Below are 21,976 nucleotides of genomic sequence, written 5' to 3' on the forward strand. Positions count from 1 at the left end.
TTTCCTACACTTGTAACTTCGCAACTTTTGATATTGTTGGCTGCGGGGCGGAGTGTGCGGGGAGACCGGCTGCTGGACAAATTTGAGAACATATGAGGGCGCTTGATCAAAGCTTGTGGGAGACTAGTTGCCAGCAGCAACCTATCAGATTCAAGCTTTCTAGTTCTCTGAGGCGGCTTGGAAATTGAAGCAGTAATCTAATTGGTGGACATGTGGTGGAGTTGCCTATAGCAACCAATCAGATTACAGCTTTATGGGAAACTAGGTGATATACCCATGTGTTGTACAGCGATCTTATGACTAGCAGTCCTGGAATATACAAAGTGGCCACAAACATGAGCCGAGCACCGCACTGTTATTAAAGCTGTCCAAAATAAAATCTGCGTTGCTCATAGCAACCAATCACAGCGCAGCTTTCATTTTATCTCAGCAATATAAAATATAGCAATCAATCACAGCACAGCTTTCATTTTACCTCAGCAGTATAAGAAATAGTAACCAATCACAGAGCAGCTTTCATTTTCCCTCAGCAGTATAAAAAATAGCAACCAATCACAGCACAGCTTTCATTTTACCTCAGGGGTATAAGAAATAGCAACCAATCACAGCGCAGCTTTCATTTTACCTCAGCGGTATAAGAAATAGCAACCAATCACAGCGCAGCTTTCATTTTACCTCAGCGGTATAAGAAATAGCAACCAATCACAGCGCAGCTTTCATTTTACCTCAGCGGTATAAGAAATAGTAACCAATCACAACGCAGCTTTCATTTTCCCTCAGTAGTATAAGAGATAGCAACCAATCACAGTGTAGCTTTCACTTTACCTCAGTGGTATGAGAAATAGCAACCAATCACAGCACAGCTTTCACTTTACCTCAGCAGTATGAGAAATAGCAACCAATCACAGCGCATCTTTCATTTTACCTCAACAGTATAAGAAATGAAATCTGCGCTGTGATTGGTTGCTATTGGCAACAAAAATGATAGGGAAGTCGATGAGTTTTCGATTTTTAATTTGTCCCCTGGTGCTGAAGAACGCTCATGCAAAATTCAACTCAAATCGGACCAGAACTGTGATTTCTATGCGACACAAACAAAACAGATTGTGTTTTAGATATAAGATGAAAGCAGTGATTCGTTTGGTTGCTAGGGGCAACTCCACATTACAGCCAGTGAGATGGCTGCTTTATTTTACCATAAAGGCTTTCAAAAAGTAGAAGCTGTAATCTGATTGGTTGCTATGGGCAACTGTGATATGTTCAGCCAATTATGGCGTCATACGAGCATCACCGAGTCGCACCCGCCATTCTCGCGCCGCACAGTACACACATTGTTGCCAGAGAAAAGTTCCCCTTGTAAATACACCCAATGCAAATAAAGGGTCGTATTGTCATGCGAGTTTTCTGCCTCCCGCAACGCTTTTCTTGTCTGTGTGAATGCGCTCTTAGGCTACATTCACATGAGCATGAATCTCGTGCGCGTTGTGTCTGATGCGAGACACACAAAACGCGCTCAAATATGAACTTGGAGTCACACACATGACAGCGGTGCTGAGGTAAAAAAATTGCCGCATGTCCTAATTTTTCGCGTCCCTCAGAAGGCATCGCCCATTGTTTTCAGTGGGACAGTCAAACACATCGCACGCCAAACACAGTCAAACACGTTGTTGTGATGTTACCCATTGAAACCAATGGAAAACACTTGCCGAACCTCCAACACGCATGCAACAAGCGCCGTAGGATCACAATTTCATGGGTAAAACCGTCTGGGCCGTCTGCAAGCATATATTTGCGCGTGCCCGTGAGCAAGATTTTTGTGGAATGAACAATGCTTTTTTGCACGTGCATCAGGGTATTGCACTGCATTTTTTGTGCCCGCATGGCATGTTCATTTGCACGTGGCATACTAAGACGCACCAATTGAATGTACTAAGGCCTCTCTCACACAGGTGTTTTTTCACAGCGTTTAGCGGGCGATTGTAACGCCCGCTAAAAACGTTCTACTAAGCCTCTATTCATTTCAATGGGGCTTCTCAGACAAGAAGGCATGCGCCGGCCCGAAGAAAAAAGATCCGTCCGCGCCGGAAAGAAGATCAAGCCGCGAAGAAGGGAAGATCCGGAGCAGGTGAGTATATTCTGATTTTAGGTCTCCCGTGGATCCGGAGGGCTTCCATAGGCCTCAATAGAAGGCTGCGGGAGCCATCCCCGCGGGAGACCCATTTTTTTCATGCTCCATTTTTTTTTTAATTCACTTTTATTGACCATCCGCGGGTATTTATCTACCCGCGGGTGGTCAATGCATCCCTATGGGGTGCGGATCCACGTGCGGGAAAAACGCTGCAGATTTTAAATCATCTTTTGCCCGTAAAGTAATATGTATGTTGTGGCACGTGTAAAAGGTTCTGTTCACTCAGACCTCAATGGTTGAATTTTGCAGCAGAAATAGACACGTCACGGATTAAGAATTCGCATTGTTTCAAAAAAAACCCCCAAAAAACGCTGCAGATTAATTGCAGACAATTTCTGCATAATAGGGAGATTTTCGCAGAAAGCTCTGCTGCAGAAATTCTTCAGCATTTCCAGTGTGTGCGAAGTAAAATGCCATGTATTATGCTGCTACCGTTGATACTGCATTTTGTTCCGCAGGCAGTTGTGCTGCATTTACGCCATGGCTGAACAGCCCATATAGTTCATGCATAATCATGTTACACAGTCTCTTCACGAAAGACTCGAGACCCTCATGTGATTTCTCCTCTTTCCTTTCAGCAAACTACTGTTCTTCCCATCACCTCATTGTTTCCCAGCTGGACTACTGCCACCCATTGCTAAATGCCCTTTCCACACCACCCACTTTTCATTTGCATCAAAATGTAAGTATTGTTGAAGTAACGCTTGTACTCACATCTACTGTATCTGTTGATGGATGCTTCTTTACTGCTCTTTGTATTAAATTGTCTAGAACAACAACATATAGATCCCTATGATCAATCGACACACAGTTAGGCCGGGATACTCATGGTTATTATGGGCACATCAATGCGCCTGTAATAAGCTCGTGTGAAACTGGCCTAAAGAGGTTTTCCGTAACTTAAAGGGGTTGTCCAAACCCCTTTTTCAATTTGACCCCCTCTGTGAAAATAATAAACAAAGCTATACTTACTCCTCCACGGCTCGCTGCAGTCCCGGTGATTCCTGTGACAGATGATGTCATAGGAAATAAGATAACCCCTGCAGCCAATTGGAGCGTTACTGCTTGTTCTCCTGGCATCGGCACTCACATCCTGAGCGCTGAGATGCCGGGAGTACAAGAACGTGACGCTGCAGCCTTTCATTATAGCAGTCATGTAATTTCCTGTGACATCATCTGTCACAACAAACACCAGGACCGCAGCAAGCTGCAGTGCTGGATCCCGATGGCTGTGGAGGGGTAAGTATCTCCCTGCTTATTAGCTTCACATAATGAAGTATCTCCCTGCTTATTAGCTTCAGGGTCATAATAAAAAGGTGTTGTACAGTAATCAGATGACTTATCTTATTGGTTATCAATATCAGGATGGTGGGGGTCCAAATCCCTGTACCTCCACCAGTCAACTGATTGAAGATGCCACGGCCATGGCGATGGGACCCATGAACGTAATTTCATAGACCTTGGCATCCTTCGAACCATCCTGTGGCCCCCAGAGATGTCAGGGCCCTTTGATGTTCGTTATCTCTCTCTTTCTTGGTGGGCAACTCCTCAGCATGGGGAAACTACCCATAATGCGGCCCATTTACCCCGCTCTGCTGCATCTGCGGAGCCCGAAACTCCCGCAGAGGGGCTAAACCCTCACTATTCCCCTATCATGGGGCTGATCTTCATAGCAGTGACCCTCTCTCTTCAGCCTCAGCCAAAGAGACACCGCCTGGTGGCTCCAACATGACTCCCGCAGTGCCTGTTCTACAACTCACCTCCCTGGCTGTGGCTCTGGTCGGTGGAGGGGAACAAACAGCGCTTTCAGGCTCCCCCTGGCGAGAGGGGGTGGGGTTCAAACACAATTACCCCCTTCCCATTTTTTATGGAATGGAATAACTCAAAACTAGTCCAAAAAAACAGTACAATTAAGAAGTTTTTGCAAAGTTTCTCAGAGGTGCATGGAGTGTTTCAAACTTTAATTTCATTGCCAGTAACTTTGATGTTATCATCTACATTCGCACATCCTGTTGTGGAGGCTCGCATGCATAATCTTCTCTACAGCGGTAACGGTTTTACATGAGGACGGTATAAGATTGTGGTGCACATCTGCTGGTAACGCACACGAGGGCCGGGACACTAGGACAATTGTGCACAGTCCGCTGTCCAGCTGCACGCAACACGCAGACCAGAGGCTGCATCCTCCCCTCAAGGGTTTTCAGGTCATTTGGAAGCTGTCATGCATTGAACCAATCTCCTTATTTCAAAGGGAACAGACTTTCTGATGGAGGGCCAGCTCTCTGAAGTCTGACAGTGTGGTCTTTGTTGTGAAGGACACTCTGGGAGTTGGGTTGTACACAGGTGGGCTAGGGAAATATCCACTCATCAACCTGTAACCTCTGGGGGTTTAACTCCTCAAGACAACCTGTCACTTTTGTGGGGGTTTTTTTTGGAAAACACTATAAATACTATGTTTTTATTTTATCTTTGTCATTTGCCTCATTTAGAAATATCAAGGATTAAACTTTTCACAAGATCTGCTTGCTGTCAGTAAATGGGAACAGTCTTAGTTAAAAGGGTTGTACCGGAATTACAAGTTATGCCCTATTCAAAGGATAGGGGGTAACTTACTGATCAGTGAGGGTCTCAGTAAGACCCACAACAAGGAGGAGACTGGATGAAGCGCTGGTCTCGCAGGCTTATTCACATGAGCCATATTCTTGCACGAGTTTTGTGCGAAGCGTACAAAACTCGCATGAACATGAAATCTATTCTTTTTAACGGATTCAGTCAGGCCAGCAATGATGTGAGGGGAAAAAATTGCAGCATGTTCTATGTTTGGGCATTACCTCGGATTGTTTTCAATGGGACCTTCAACGACCTCGCGTGGTACTGGCATGCCGTGTGATATACACGTGAGTGCGATGCGATGTTTCCCATTGAAGTCAGAGAGAAACACTTGCAATCCTATCACATGCGTAAAGAGACCCCCGACAATCAGCCAATTATTCCTGATCCTGTGGATAGAGGATAACTTGTAATTCTGCTACAACCCCTTTAAATTCCGTAAACCCATGCAAATATAAGGCTTTGTTCATATGGGGCAGGTTTGACACAGATTTTCCGTGTGGACCCTCTGCACGGAGAATTCATGACATATTAACAGTAGCAGCAAAGTGGATGAGATTTCAAAAACCTCACCCAGAAGCTGCAGAAAAAGCTTGTACATTAAAGCTTGTACATTATAGCCCCGGATTCCATCTCTTTACATGAGAGGGTAAATTCTGCACCAAAATTCACATAAAAATCTGCACCAAATGGTACGCATTTTAGCTTGAGAATATTAAAATATTCCAATTCACTGACAACAAGCAGTTCTCTAGGATTCTCTGCCTGTGCTGATGAGTGCACTAGGGCTGGGCAGATCTGCTAGCTGCCAGTGAATTGGAACATTACTGTTTACATCTGCGGCTCAGAATGCCTAAGTATGGCCTTATTAGTTTCCTTACAGGTTTCCGGTATTTTTGACAAGAATAGAGCAATATGTGATGCTATTCTTGGTGTCAAAAATACCAGAATCCCAATAGAAACCTGATGGATTCCATTATACGTCAATAGAGTCCATCTGGATTTGTCAGGATCCATTCAAAAACAAATCCGGAACAGCTGACATGGCTCCATTAAGAAAAATAGAAATGAACACTTCCCACAGCTGAAAGTTTGTATCTCCTCAATCCTCTGCAGAATAAAAAATCAGATATATTTACCTGAACTGATGCATTGTAGCAAACTATTAGTACATGAGAGAAATTATTTGTGTTACTGATAGACACTGAATGGCCACGTGATTTTATGCTGCACTCTGGGGGGGCAGCTCTAATATCCATGCAGGGAAGCTCCAATTGTGAAAGGACCATGTCTCTAATAAAGTGGCCACAGAACGTATTCCGCTGACAGAAGCTCATCTACAATGAAGGCATTTGCATGTGATAAGTAGTCAGTATGTATGTTTTTTCAGCCTCAGAAATATTTCCATCCACTGACAGCAAGCAGTGATCTTGAAAATGGAAAATGAATTGGAAATCAAAAGTTGCATAATTTAAAAAAAAACTATTAAACTTTTCTTTACATAACGCAGAAACACCCCTTAAAAGGAAACATTCCCCCCCCCCCTTATATGCTTATTACTATCTGGAAACAAACATGCGCTTAACTAATCAATATTGGATTTGTCTGTAAAAATAACCCAGCAAGTATTTAGTATTTTACATGGTCCATATTTAGCCTGATGGCTATAAACAGCTTCACTTCCATGTTGTCACCCGATATGTCATGTGGGATAACGCTCCTGCTAGAATAATTCACACCTTGCCGTACGATAGCCTCGTGGGGGATGTGTCACACTCTACTTTCTTGTTTTTCTCATAAAAATGTAACTATTTGTAGGCAGATCATTTATCATCGCCTTCCGAAAGACTCGCCCATATACAGGGTCGGCCACAGAAAAGTAGCCCGCCACCATACACTTACCATATATGAAAACTGTAGAAAATCTGTCTTTGTTGCCCATAGCAACCTATCACAGTGCAGCTTTCATTTCTTATACTGCTTGGGTAAAATGAAAGCTGCACTGTGATTGGTTGCCACGGGTAACATAGATAAGGGCAGAGTTGTTGTGACAACCGTACTACATCAGGCTAAGATGTACATACACTCATTGTCAAAACCAATCCCTTCCCTAGAAGTTGTCGGAAAGATTAGGAAACTTGCTTTGTGTGATTGTAATATTAATATAAGTACGTGATTACAGTATCAGAGGAAAAGGGTCATTTATTGGGGAAAACTAACATTTGAGAGGAAGCTCTAGTACCCTGTTGGACCGCCTCTAGCTTGGATACAAGATGTGATACAGGCAGACATGGATGCTCTAGTACCCTCTTGGACCGCCTCTAGCTTGGATACAAGATGTGATACAGATGGGCATGGAGGCTCTAGTACCCTGTTGGGCCAGAACAAGCTTGGATACAAGATGTGATACAGGCATGCATAGAGGCTCTAGTACCCTGTTGTACTACCTCTAGATTAGATACAAGCTGTGATATGGGCAGGCATGAAGGCTCTAATACCCTGTTGGGCCACCTCTAGCTTGCATACAAGATGTTATATTGGCAGGCATGTAGGCTCTAGTACCCTGTTGTACCGCCTCTAGCTTGCATAAAAGATGTAATATGGGTGGACATGGAGGCTCCAGTATCCTCTTGTACCATCTCTAGCTTGCATACAAGATGTGATACAGGAGACATGGAGGTTCTACTACCCTATTGGGACACCTATAGCTTGCATACAAGATGTGATACGGACGGGCATGGAGGCTCTAGTACCCTGTTGGGTCGCCTCTAGCTTGCATACAAGATGTGATTCAGGTAGGCATGGAGGCTCTAGTACCCTGTTGTACTGCCTCTAGCTTGGATACAAGATGTGGTACAGGGGACATGGAGGCTCTAATACCCTTTTGGGACACCTATAGCTTACATATAAGATGTGATACGGATGGGCATGGAGGCTCTAGTACACTGTTGTACCACCTCTAGCTTGGATACAAGATGTGATACAGATGGGCATGGAGGCTCTAGTACCCTGTTGGGCCAGCACTAGCTTGGATACAAGATGTGATACAGGCATGCATAGAGGCTCTAGTACCCTGTTGTACTACCTCTAGCTTAGATACAAGCTGTGATATGGGCAGGCATGAAGGATCTAGTACCCTGTTGGGCCACCTCTAGCTTGCATACAAAATACGGATACGGATGGGCATGGAGGCTCTAGTACACTGTTGTACCACCTCTAGCTTGGATACAAGATGTGATACAGATGGGCATGGAGGCTCTAGTACCCTGTTGGGCCAGCACTAGCTTGGATACAAGATGTGATACAGGCATGCATAGAGGCTCTAGTACCCTGTTGTACTACCTCTAGCTTAGATACAAGCTGTGATATGGGCAGGCATGAAGGCTCTAGTACCCTGTTGGGCCACCTCTAGCTTGCATACAAAATGTAATACGGGTGGGCATGAAGGTTCTAGTATCCTCTTAGAGCACCTCTAGCTTGGATACAAGATGTGATACAGGGAACATGGAGGCTCTAATACCCTGTTGTGCCGCCTCTAGCTTGTATACAAGATGTGATATTGGCAGGCATGTAGGCTCTAGTACCCTGTTGTACCACCTCTAGTTTGCATAAAAGATGTAATATGGGTGGACATGGAGGCTCTAGTATCCTCTTGTATCATCTCTAGCTTGCATACAAGATGTGATACAAGAGACATGGAGGTTCTACTACCCTATTGGGACACCTATAGCTTGCATACAAGATGTGATACGCACGGGCATGGAGGCTCTAGTACCCTGTTGGGTCGCCTCTAGCTTGCATACAAGATGTGATTCTGGTAGGCATGGAGGCTCTAGTACCCTGTTGTACTGCCTCTAGCTTGGATACAAGATGTGGTACAGGGGACATGGAGGCTCTAATACCCTTTTGGGACACCTATAGCTTACATATAAGATGTGATACGGATGGGCATGGAGGCTCTAGTACACTGTTGTACCACCTCTAGCTTGGATACAAGATGTGATACAGATGGGCATGGAGGCTCTAGTACCCTGTTGGGCCAGCACTAGCTTGGATACAAGATGTGACACAGGCATGCATAGAGGCTCTAGTACCCTGTTGTACTACCTCTAGCTTAGATGCAAGCTGTGATATGGGCAGGCATGAAGCCTCTAGTACCCTGTTGGGCCACCTCTAGCTTGCATACAAAATACGGATACGGATGGGCATGGAGGCTCTAGTACACTGTTGTACCACCTCTAGCTTGGATACAAGATGTGATACAGATGGGCATGGAGGCTCTAGTACCCTGTTGGGCCAGCACTAGCTTGGATACAAGATGTGATACAGGCATGCATAGAGGCTCTAGTACCCTGTTGTACTACCTCTAGCTTAGATACAAGCTGTGATATGGGCAGGCATGAAGGCTCCAGTACCCTGTTGGGCCACCTCTAGCTTGCATACAAAATGTAATACGGGTGGGCATGAAGGTTCTAGTATCCTCTTAGAGCACCTCTAGCTTGGATACAAGATGTGATACAGGGAACATGGAGGCTCTAATACCCTGTTGTGCCGCCTCCAGCTTGTATACAAGATGTGATATTGGCAGGCATGTAGGCTCTAGTACCCTGTTGTACCGCCTCTAGCTTGCATAAAAGATGTAATATGGGTGGACATGGAGGCTCTAGTATCCTCTTGTACCAACTCTAGCTTGCATACAAGATGTGATACAGGAGACATGGAGGTTCTACTACCCTATTGGGACACCTATAGCTTGCATACAAGATGTGATACGCACGGGCATGGAGGCTCTAGTACCCTGTTGGGTCGCCTCTAGCTTGCATACAAGATGTGATTCGGGTAGGCATGGAGGCTCTAGTACCCTGTTGTACTGCCAATAGCTTGGATACAAGATGTGATACAGGTAGGCATGGAGGCTCTAGTACCCTGTTGTCCTGCCTCTAGCTTGGATACAAGATGTGGTACAGGGGACATGGAGGCTCTAATACCCTATTGGGACACCTATAGCTTACATATAAGATGTGATACGGATGGGCATGGAGGCTCTAGTACACTGTTGTACCACCTCTAGCTTGGATACAAGATGTGATACAGATGGGCATGGAGGCTCTAATACCCTATTGTCCTGCCTCTAGCTTGCATACAAGAAGTGATACCGGTGGGCATGTAGCTCTAGTACCCTGTTTTACTGCCTCTAGCTTGGATACAAGATGTGATGCAGAGGACATGGAGGCTCTAATACCCTACTGGGACACCTATAGCTTGCATGCAAGATGTGATACGGGCAGGCATGGAGGCATACAGGTTCTAACAGGTTCTAATACCCTGTTGGGCCACCTATAGATTGCATACAAGATGTGAAATGGACTAGTGTGGAGGCTCTAGTACCCTGTTGTACTACCTAAATCTTGGATACAAGTTGTGATATGGGAGGGCATGGAGGTATACAGGTTCTGTATGGTATCCTACGGCATCTAACTCTACATTTGCTGTAACTGAGCTTCTAGATTGTGTAAACTCATAGGCTGTCGAAGTTTGCCTCTCAGATGGTCCCACACATGTTCTATTGGTGATAAATCTGGTGACCACAGAAGTGGGACAATGTTGTGGGGACATTCCTGTGACATCCTCGTGTGTGCGGCTGAGCATTATCCTGCTGGAAGATGCCTCTTGGAAGCCACCATGAGAGACAGCACACGTGGCTGCAGGATGTCCTGAATATATTGCTGAGCTGTCATTGTCCCTCGTACCACTACTAGGGGTGACTGATTGTTGTATGCGATGGCCCCCCAGACCATCACACTAGCAGTGGGGACAGTGTGCCGCCCCACAGCAAAGGTAGGATTGAGGCGCTCACCCCAAGGTCTCCAGACACGAACAGGACTTTTGTCAGAATCCAAACTAAACCTGGATTCATCGCTGACGACAACTCTGAATGGTGGGCAACTAAACAGTTGGAGCTGCTCGTGCTTGTTGGCCAGTCAGACAATCCTGTCCACTGATGATCTGTTGAGGTCATCCTGAGCCCGGTTGCCTTGTATGTGTGCTCTCATGCATCCACTGGTCCCCACACCTCCTAACAGTGTAGTGGCCCGGAGTTAGGGCCCCCACAGCACTTAGTTAGCTACCTCATGTGGAATGTCTATGTATGTCTGTAATGCTAATTGTGATTGAGTTATGTATATTGACCTACCCAGATCATCAAAAGGTCACTGTCTGGTGTCAGTGTCAACTAACCTGTTTATCTGTGCCCGGCTCACCCTAGCCTGTTTTGTGTCTTGTCAGTCATCCCTATCTAGCTCAGGATTGGTTAGGGGGAGGTGTTAGGGTAAGTAGAGGCCTGAGTCAGTGGATGAGGAGGTAGAGAAAAGGAGATAAAAAGAGGAGAGAGGGGAGTCGAGCTCAGGCGCATACTAGCCAGTCTGAGTCTAGCACCGGTCAAGCTCGGCTTAACCTAGGCCAAGTCCTCTTCAGCTAAAGCTAGGATTCGAGTCATGGAGTAGGCCATCAGAGAGTCTTTTTTCCTCCCTGCTTAAGTGGGAACATAAACCAGGGCAGACCCCGCGGAATCTGGAGGAAGAGCCGCCCTTTCAACTGTGAGTTATCTTGTCCCTGGAAAGTCAGAAGTTAGCGAGTCCACAAGAGAGCCTGCTCCACTTTCTCAATTCCTCCACAAGTAACCTTTCAATGTCACAAGCTTGGACCTTAGCTCAATAGCTTTATTTTCTTCAAGAGAGAGAGAGAAAGTTGTAGGAAGATTGTACCTCATCTAGAGAGATCCAGAAGTGTTAAAATGCTTACTCAGTGTTTAATTGACAATTTTGTACTGTATCCTCAAACTGCCTGCTTTAAGTAAATTGTGTGCCTTCAGTTTACTATTACTTGTACAGACTGGTCTCTTTATTTCAATGGTACGTTACATTAAAAGGCACTGGCATCACATGACATCTACAACATGGTTACCGCTGACAATCTTTTGTGTAATCTGCTTGCTTCACGAGCCATTATTCTGGGTAGAGTAGCCACCACCATGACACAAGCTGTAGAGTATCCGCTACTTCTGCAAACTCCAGCCCATTGCAACAGTCTGGTCAGAATGGCCCAGGTGGCGGCAATTCATCGATACGACCATCCAGCTTCTCACATTCCAATAATGCGCCCCTCTCAGCCTCTGGTAATGGGGTTAAAATTTCTTCTCTGCGACATAGAGGTGTCTAGTGGTCAAGAAGCTGTACACAAGCGGAAGAAGAGGTCACTACACACAAGGAGCCTCCAAAAGCCTTTATAGGCCAAGGGGGGAACCATTTTTAGGAGCTCGGGTGGCAGAACTGTTCATCTAATCACTCCACAACTCTAATCTGCCTGAGATGTAAATGCAAGCCGGGTTTTGCTGCAATACAACAACTCCTTCTAGGTGCTGGATTTTCTTTAACAAATATATAAAAATCTCCAGCCCGGCACTACACTGTTATGAAAGCTGTATATAAAATTTTCTTGACGTAGCAACCAATCACAGTGCAGCTTTTATTTTCCCTCATTAGTATAAGAAATTAACGCTGCGCTGTGACTGGTTGCTATGGGCAACAGTGACAGGTTTTCTTTTAGACCACTTTCAGAAGAGTGTGGCGTTGGGCTAATTTTCCATGGCCACCCTGTACCTACTATTCTAGGGATATTACCAATTACTGGACGCTTTTAATTTTTTATCATTTTTTTGTAATCCGTTGGTTAGACTTAGAGCCCTCTTACACAGGACAACCTGTTGGGTGCAGATACCCAATGGATTGTTCCAGTGATGATCGTTCCTGTGCTTTTACACAAGAATGTCCATCGCTGAGTAAATGGAGGCGGAGTGAACCAGGGATCATTCCGACCCGCCCGCCTCCATTCAGAGTAAACAGATAGTCGTTCATAGGAATGCAATTGGTCCACATGGACATTTCTGCATCATATTGTCCATATGGGGCTTGAATACTGCACTTGTTAAAATCTGCGTCTTCACTTCAAAACCACAAGATAAAATTCTGCTGTGGATAAGTTTTCTGCAGCAGAGTTAAGGACGTTTTGGGGACTTATTGCGGATTTCTAAGATGTAATTCTGCAACTAAAGTCTGCGGAATAAAACTCAAGCGATTCCACCATTCCGCAGTTAAAAACTGAACAAAATTTGCACTAATTGTCAAAATCCACATCTGTGCTGCATCTTGCGGACAATTCCGTACTGTGCGAAAGGTCCCTCAGGCCGGTTTTACACGAGCATATGAGTGTGGCCTTTTGCACCCTTCGGCCAGGGGATGCCCCTTTCCTGCTCCTATAATTGTGCACAAGGGAACATCAAAAGAAAAGAAGAACCAGCACTCCATGGTGTTGCACAACAGTAATAAACAAAGGGGTAAGAATACAATTACCTGGCACAGTTCTGCAGCGGCACAACACGCAAAGGCACCTGTCACAAATATTGGCAGCCTTCCTTGGCAGGTTTCAAGGTCTGCATGAAAGAGTTCAGTAAGGGATTGGAGGAGGAGGAGGGGATATCCGTGCCTCGGACAGAAGATCCAGAGAAGGGCAACGTTTCAGCGCCGTAATGGTGCCTTCATCTGATCTTTATTATTCCTGTTTAAATAGTTGGTGGACTACCTATTTTTTTTTCCGTGCACAGGGTCACAAAGGATTTTGTTCTGTTTATAGACAAATTATGGATCTTTGCCAATTTCCTTAGAATTGGAAGGGATCTCCAGGGTTTTCAGGTCCGACCCCCTGCTCAATGCAGGATTCACTAAATCATCCTAGACCAAGGCGCTGTCCCATACCATGAGTTGAACCCAGACCGCTTGGGTAACAACCAGGAATCCGAACTGCTAGACCAGATGGGAACCACAAAATATTTCCTTCTCTTTTTTTAGGCTCTGTTGATATATAAATATCCTTGAGGTCATGTGATTGTTTAAATGTCTTATGCGATCACGTGACTTCATCACATAAACTTAGTGACATCAACCAGCTTTTGTCCTGTTTTTAAGTGTCCTGTGCTTTTTACCTTCTAGTGCAGGCCAGATGAACGCGCCAGAACAGTACTGAAACGCGTTGCCCTTTCAGCTTCTGGGTTTTCTGTCTTCTCTCCAGTGTGCCGATATCCCCTTCTCCTCCAGTCCCTGGCCGAGCAGATGTGAAGTCGGCCTTACATGGCTACTGCCACGCTGTATTTGTAGTACGGTCATACGTGGTGTAAACATTGCGTATTTTCATTACGTACATTTTCCGCTTCGGAATTATTCCATGTTATTCTATGGAGTAAAATAAATCCTCAGTTCATACACAGCGTATTTACTGCACAGAATTTTGCCGGCTGAGGAACAAAGTGTCCTCTTTGGGGAACTTATCAAGGGCTATGCACCACTATTGTAGCATTGAAAAGTCACAAATGCACTCCACATTTGCACAATAATTTCCAACTTTTTATGCCTCCTGTTACACATTGCAGCCAAGACCGCTAGCTTATCTCTCCCGGCGGGAGTGGCACACATCCTGGTTCTCTCTTCAGAGGATGCCCTGGTGTGGCATGTGCCTACTCACTGTCGGTGCTGGACCACTTGGCCGTGCTCTTGAGGAACCAGTGCACATTTTCCCTGCTAATCATGTGATACCTCAGATCATATACGCCATCCTTCCCGAATGGAAGGTGCCTGACTTTGTGGTCCTTTGGCTTTTGCTTAAGGTGCTATCCGAGTGCATTCTGATTCTACATTTCCTGACTTCAGCTATTCCTGCCTACGTTCCTGTCTCCACTTCTGACCACACTCCTGTCTGCTTCCTGCCCCGACTTTGATTTTGCGCTCAGAAAACGCTGTGCAAATGCGTTCATGTGATGAAGACGTAAGGGTGTGCATGTACTTTTACAATGACTGCCCATGTGATGTGGTCACACGTCTGCTGTATAGAGAGAGCAGGGAGCATATAAGAGCTGCGCCATGGCTACAATGTACATTAAACCACATCCATAATAATAACAGGTATTGATATTTGTAATAAAAATTAATTCCTAGTAAGATGGCCATTAAGGGGAAAACTGGACAACCCCTTTAAATAAAAAACACAAAAAAACAAGAAAGAAGAATTGGAGTAGAGTAAGGGTGTAGTAGTTTACCTTCCAGAACCTCCAAACCTGTTAGGAAAAGAAAGATGGTGGCCAGAATCCACCAAAATACTTTATTTATTTATTTAATATGATTTTTTTTTGTTTTTTGTTTTTTTTTCAGTTTATTTTTTCTGAGTGCCTTTTTTATGCATAGCTATAAAACTATTTTAAACATGCCGTTAAACTGAGACTGTTATAGACTATACAACAAAAGAGAGCGAAATTGAATTCAGACAACACAGCAGAATTTGACATTTTCAAGTCTATGCAACTTTATTACTCAACAGCAAAGTCACAGAACAAACATAAGAAATAAAGCTCAGTGCAACGTGCGTCTTTCCCTGGATGTATTGCTTATATGGGTTTTACGTTTTTCACACTCTCAGCACTTGTTCACAGGGGGATTTCTTTTATTTATGTCTCCCAGCACAGCGACACGGGTTTTAATCACACCATATGAAATGTCACACCAGACAGACATGAGGCATTCGTTATGGTAGGTAGGGAAGCGGCAATGAAAGCTCTCCGCGATACCGTGCGTAATAAAGAAAACACAAAGCTGCCTCTGGGCGTATCCGTAAGTGTCTAGGGAACTCCGCACCTGCCTTCTGAAAAAGCAAAACATGGCATAACAGCAGGGATTGTGGGTAGACATATGGAGAAGGAGAAGAAAAACTATAACGGGAATCTAGATACTGTTATTTGTTTTTGTACATTTTTCTTTTTTTCATCAAATTTTTTGATTGAAACTTTAATAAATACACCAAATCATGGAATCTAAAATACTATTTAAGGTGGCCTTACTTGGGCCAATAAATGGTTCAGATTCCCGAGATTCAGCAATAATCTGAACGATTATCGTTCAGCGTAAAAGCGTGCCCCAACTGAACGATAAGTCATTCGCTTCTCGAACGTCCTTCAGCTTCTGCATGCAGAAAACCGAATGATGAATCGGCCCGTGTAACCAGCTACGGCTCACTTATAAACGACTGACTACCTGCTTAGGTAAATGTAGGTGGGTGGCCAGAACGATCCCCGGCCCGCTCCGTCCCCATTCACTAGCGATTGTTCCGGACAACTATTGCAGGGATATCCTGTTTGCATCTGAGCCCAACAGGTCGTCCCGTGTAAAAGCACCTTTAACAAGTCCTGAACCTAACCTACCTTCATGTTTTGCGCAATACGCAGATAATAGAACCCATTAATCTCAATGAGTTCCATACTTCAGCCTGCGTATTTCTTTAATGCAAAAAAAATAGAACATTTTCTATTTTTTTGCGTATATGCACACCCAAGGTCCCCATAGAAGACAACAATGGGGGATGGGGAAGGCACATAAGCGTGGAGATGCGTGAAGCACTGCGTAATTCCGCTGGAAAAAGAACACATCTGGAACTCATTACACAAAATTACCCATTTCAATCAGTGTATGTTTTGTCCCGCACACAAAGAACTTGCCCTGCAAGCAGTAAAAGTGCAATAAAATACACCGACCCGCGCAAGAAAGCCTTGTTTACAGCACAAAATATATATATATATATATATATATATATATATATATATATATATTCTCCATTTAACAGTAGAATAAAATGGAAAAAAAATACTTACATAGACATATAGTAACTACTTTTATTTCTAGTTTTACCACAACAGTGACAATATTCTGTTTCGAACTAACAAGGTGGATGCTGATCCAAAGTTGTCAATCCATATGGACCAAAGGTCTTCAAATGTCTTTAAGCTCATTTTAGATATATCTGCTTTTCCATGCCCACAATATCATCAACTGGTTCTATGATGGGCCCGTCTGATTCTGCTGTACCACACATGTAATGCTTAGAAAGTGTCTATATTAATGTGAAAGAGATCTCGAGCTTACAGAGTGTGCGTAGTATAGAAGGGGGTCAGAAACGCTATATTTTCTCCTTAGGGAGAGCACCTAGACAGTGAGTGAGGAAACTTAAAAGGCCATTCATGCTCCTCTGGGAAATAATGAAATAAGGAAGATGGTATAATACCTCCACAGTGCCACCTATTGGAAGGCAGCATTCCTTCAAGCCAAAGTTAGACTCTTTATACAAGCCTTGTAACAATGACTGGGAATTAAAAGCACAGCCAGACTCCATGTACAGACAGCTGTTTCGTGATATAGAAAGAATATATCAAGATTCTCACTGTCCAGAACCTGATGGTGAAATCCTACTCACCTGCTCATCTATTTGCCTATCTGAGCACAAGTCGAAATAGCCAGACTATGCTGCGCCAGATGATTGAAGTTTTACTATATACTGAATTCATTTAGTTTTTGCACATTTCAGACCTCACACAACCCTTGTCACTTGTGTTTATAGTGAACATTCCTCTTTTGTTTTATTCTAGAATGGATTCTATTTGCTTTCTCCTGTGGTGGAACTCTACATGTTATAACAGGAGAAGTCCAACTAAACTACTAGCATAGGCGTCAAGCGTCTTCCAAGTTTACCATCAACAAAATCAGGTCACTTACTCCGGAACAGATTTCTCCAGGACAAATAAAGTGCGTAATCCCTCAGCTATGTCAGGAGGCAGTATTGATTAGTGTGTCTGACACGCGTTCTGAGTTGTTAGTCTAAAATAACTGGAAGTGGTGGCGCCATTATTAAAGAGTTTCAAGTGGTGCTTTGTAATCCGTCATGGATCTAAATTTTACCCTTAATCATTATAATCTCATCTATAGAGTTGTGACCAGAAGTTCGGCAATAGTGGCACAAAGACCTTTAATCTCATTTAACAATAATTGTTTTTATTTTTTTACTGCAGTTATCAGACATTTCCAACATGAAGATTTATGGTGTGCCCACAGAATACATGTCTGATAGATGCAAGTGCCACCTCTTCGACTTGCACAAATGTGGAGATGGAGGGTCCCTCAACTTGCTTGGATGCAGCATCTAGCGGCCACCTTGACCTGTAGTTAATCCTTTCCGTACATATGTGCAGGTCCCAGAGTTACGTCCTGCATTTATGCAACATAACTGGAATATCTTGTGGATATGCTATAGATATACATGTTGGTCGTCCCTCTTTAAAGGGACTTTCTCCGTTTTGTGGAAAGGTCTCCAAATTAAGCTCCAGACCACCAATAATCAGCTGTAATCTGTGAGGAAATCTGGCAGCAACTGTTCAGTTTCTCTACAGCACCCCCAGAGGGGAAATAAGTCATTGCACTGTTTCCATTGAAATCAATAGGTTTCTACATAACAAATGGATATGCTGAGTCCTCCATAGTGGGAAATGCTCTTTATAGGAGCTACTCCCCTAGAGACCCTAAGTTTTGTAATAATGTGTTTGCAAATGAGCTTTTTAAACCAGATAAGCTTTTTAAGGAGAATGTAGCATGCACTAAAATGATGTGCGTGAATGGAAATCCTATTTTAAAACTTTCTCCCAGCTGACATCTAGCCAAGGAAGTTTTTTTTCCTATTTCTGAGAAAATTGAAATCATAATAGTGGCCATTTGAGTCTCCACGTGAATTGGGTTACCACCAAAATGGTCATTGTTATACCCCCATAGGAGATGGATGAGAACCAAGAGGGTAGTCATTGGAATCCACACAAAGCTTGGGTGTCAACCTGCTGGAAGGTCAGAAAAGTTATCGTGGTTAAATATAGTAAAATATATATTTGTGAAGAGTTAATTAGCTACTTTTTCATTCTACCAGAAGAGTATAGGAGTGTATCCATAATTAAGGGAATGTATGGAGTGTTAGTGTGATTTACAGACATGCCTATATATGTCATACACATTATAGAGACATTATTCAGAGGAGTGTGATATGTAGACACCAAGCCATAATGAATAAATACTAAAGTGAAGGATGAGTAATGCATAACTATAGGCAGTTGTTAAAGGATTGTAATTAATAAGTAATGTGTATTGAATAGATACTATAGGGATAGCGACATAGACAGAGTGTAATAAGTCAAAGCTAATAGTACTCTTCATTACTGGACAATTGCTACAGTTGCTAGAATAATTGCCCGGCAGTTATGGTAGGGGTAATACTCTGTAGATAAAAGAAATATGTGCAGGGTCATGACATAATCTCAATCTACAGTGATTATGGTTAATTGTGTAAACGTATCTGTCTTGACCCACGTGGATGGGAAAGTGAAGCCTCAAACTTAGTCATGGTGACAATTGGTGAATGCTCTGCAGCCCGTCAACATGCTTGGTGCAACTTGTGGGTGTGAATGTGAATCAGAAGATGTTATGCACCACAGGGTGTAGTCCAGGTGAGATATGAAGCGTGGGGTCTGGCACACTTGTTGGGAGAGAGAAGGTCCTTGCAGATGTTGATGTGCTGTGGAGCTGGTCTTGTGTTGCCATTGAGGAAAAGTGTACAAGGATGAGTGGGCAGGCGGAGCAAGGCAGAATCCTGGGTGCCAGAGGTTGAGTGAACCTCCTGTTTAGAACAAAGGGGTCTGGACAGTTGACCGTGGAATAGTGAGAGTACTGGTCCTAAGACTGTAAAAAAATGTAAGTACTGGTCCTAAGACTATGGAAGAAGGAGTACTGGTCCTAAGACTATGGAAGAAGGAGTACTGGTCCTAAGACTGTGGAAGAAGGAGTACTGGTCCTAAGACTGTGGAAGAAGGAGTACTGGTCCTAAGATTGTGGAAGAGTAAAAGTACTGGTCCTAAGACTATGGAAGAGTGAGAGTACTGGTCCTAAGACTGTGGAAGAGTGAGAGTACTGGTCCTAAGACTGTGGAAGAGTGAGAGTACTGGTCCTAAGACTGTGGAAGAGTGAGAGCACTGTTCCTAAGACTGTGGAAGAGTGAGTACTGGTCCTAAGACTGTGGAAGAGACTGTGGAAGAATGAGAGTACTGGTCCTATGACTGTGGAAGAGACTGTGGAAGAATGAGAGTACTGGTCCTATGACTGTGGAAGAGTGAGAATACTGGTCTAAAACTGTGGAAGAGACTGTAGAAGGGTGAGAGTACTGGTCCTATGACTGTGGAAGAGTGTGAGTAAAGTCATTGCCGCCGCTGATATAAGTGAGAGAAACAATGAGTGAGTGATGTGTTATGTACCCACACAGCCATGAAACACCTAGTAGTAATTAAAGGGGTTGTCCAGAGAAAATCACTTTTAAAATTTAGAGCTACATCATTTAAAGCAAAAAAAAAAGTGGTTACTTATTCTCCTTAGCCCTGGCGATTCAGTACTGTGGCCCGGTTCACCCGCTTTCTGTTGACAGTGGAAAACAGGTGACTTCCACCTTCCAACCAGAGGCCGCAGTGTCACTGCTCGTTTTCCTGGCATCAGCGTCCGCATCCAGGGTGCCATGATGCTAGGAGCTCAGAACAGCGATGCTGCAGCCTCTGACTAGCAGGTGGCAGTCACTTGACTTCCGCTGTCAAGAAAAACTAGAGAAGCCACAAAATCTTTTAGAAGTTGAGAGTAACTAAGTGGCTCAATAGTAACAGACTGACTAAGTATTTCTAACTGAATGTTTTTCTGAAGGGCATTACTGGCTTGATTACATAGTAATATTGCGGCCAGAAAGTTGCAGTGGCCCAGAACTTCTACTGCAAATTATAACAGAATACTGTGTCATGGTTTCGTACTCTAAGACTGAAATGTTTAAGTATTTGTGCCAGTAATTTCTACAAAGTGACTGGAATACTGAAACAGCTGCAAAGTAAAGTAATTGGTAATTTTCCTGATCCATGTTCCATCTCTCATTTGCGCCTGCACATTGAATGTCCATCACGAACCAGAATGATTGCCATTATAGTCCCCGTAGGGGCTGGGTGACAACCGACATGATTCTTATTATAGTCCCCACAGGGGTTGGCTGACAGCCACGATGTTTGCTATTATAATCCACAAAAGGGTTAGGTAACAACTAAAGGTACATTTAGACACAAAGATGATCACTCAAAAGATGGCTTTTGAGCGATCATTTTGCATAATCTTCTAATTGGTACTAATGTCTATTAGTACCAATTAATAGCGTGTGAGCCGCCGGGAGCTGAATTTATTTGGAGGACTACCCGCTGTTCTCCGAATAAATTCTCTTTGTTCTGCCAGCGGGGCTGACAGCTGAGAACAGTGAGACAATGTAATCAGCGGTCCCCGGGCAGAGCACAGCGTGCGGTCTGTATTATCAGCTGTTCTGATGAATGACAGGTCCATCGTTCGGGAGAAAACTGAAAGATGGCCACATTTACACGTAACGATTAGAGTTGAGCAACGAGAGAGAGAGACAGACACCCGGCGGGTCCATTGCACAAATGCTCAGGTCTACCATTGACATCAATGGGGTTCGTTACTCGAATAGAGCTCTCGAATATTACGAAAAGCTTGACTCGAGTAACGAGCACCCGAGCATCTTGGTGCTCGCTCATCTCTATTTGTCAGCTCTTATGAGCCCTATACACTGAACGTATGGCTCATACCAGCTAACATGCTTCCTCACCATTGCCCTGCTGTGCATTGTCAAAGTGGCCACTGAATGCACCTGGTGGACTTCATTAGCTGTGAGGAGATACCCGTAAAGGTAAAATGTTGCCTTGGCAGTGGACAGAAGATGCGTCAAAAATTTGCTCCAAATTTCCGCGTGTGCAAAATGTGGGTACAGCAGAGCGTAGCATCCTCACTGAGAACTTTCTGGTGGGATGATGCCTGGATATAAAAGGGACAATTTATGCTGCACAAGTGTGCAGGGTCTGTTACAGAGTAAGAGGAGCTGCTGCTGGCCAAGCTGAGGAGGAGAGCAGGTGCAAAGCTGTGGGAGACAAGGACACCTGGAGGACTGTGAGGAAGGCTTGGAGACCTGTGGTCAGCATATGGAGCAAAGAGGAAAAGAGCAGCTGTGCCATTGTCCTAACTTCTAGACATGGGAAGGCCTGGAGAAAAAAAACGGAAAAAGTGGAGAGAAAACTGTTTTTTTTCTAAAGCCATTTTTTATGTTATATAGTTTGAATACCATGTCATAGATATAATATTAATCAAAAAAATTGTTTTTTCCCCAGTTTTCCGTTTTTTTGGC

The sequence above is a fragment of the Eleutherodactylus coqui genome, chromosome 3 (assembly GCF_035609145.1).
Source record: "Eleutherodactylus coqui strain aEleCoq1 chromosome 3, aEleCoq1.hap1, whole genome shotgun sequence".
NCBI lineage: Eukaryota > Metazoa > Chordata > Amphibia > Anura > Eleutherodactylidae > Eleutherodactylus > Eleutherodactylus coqui.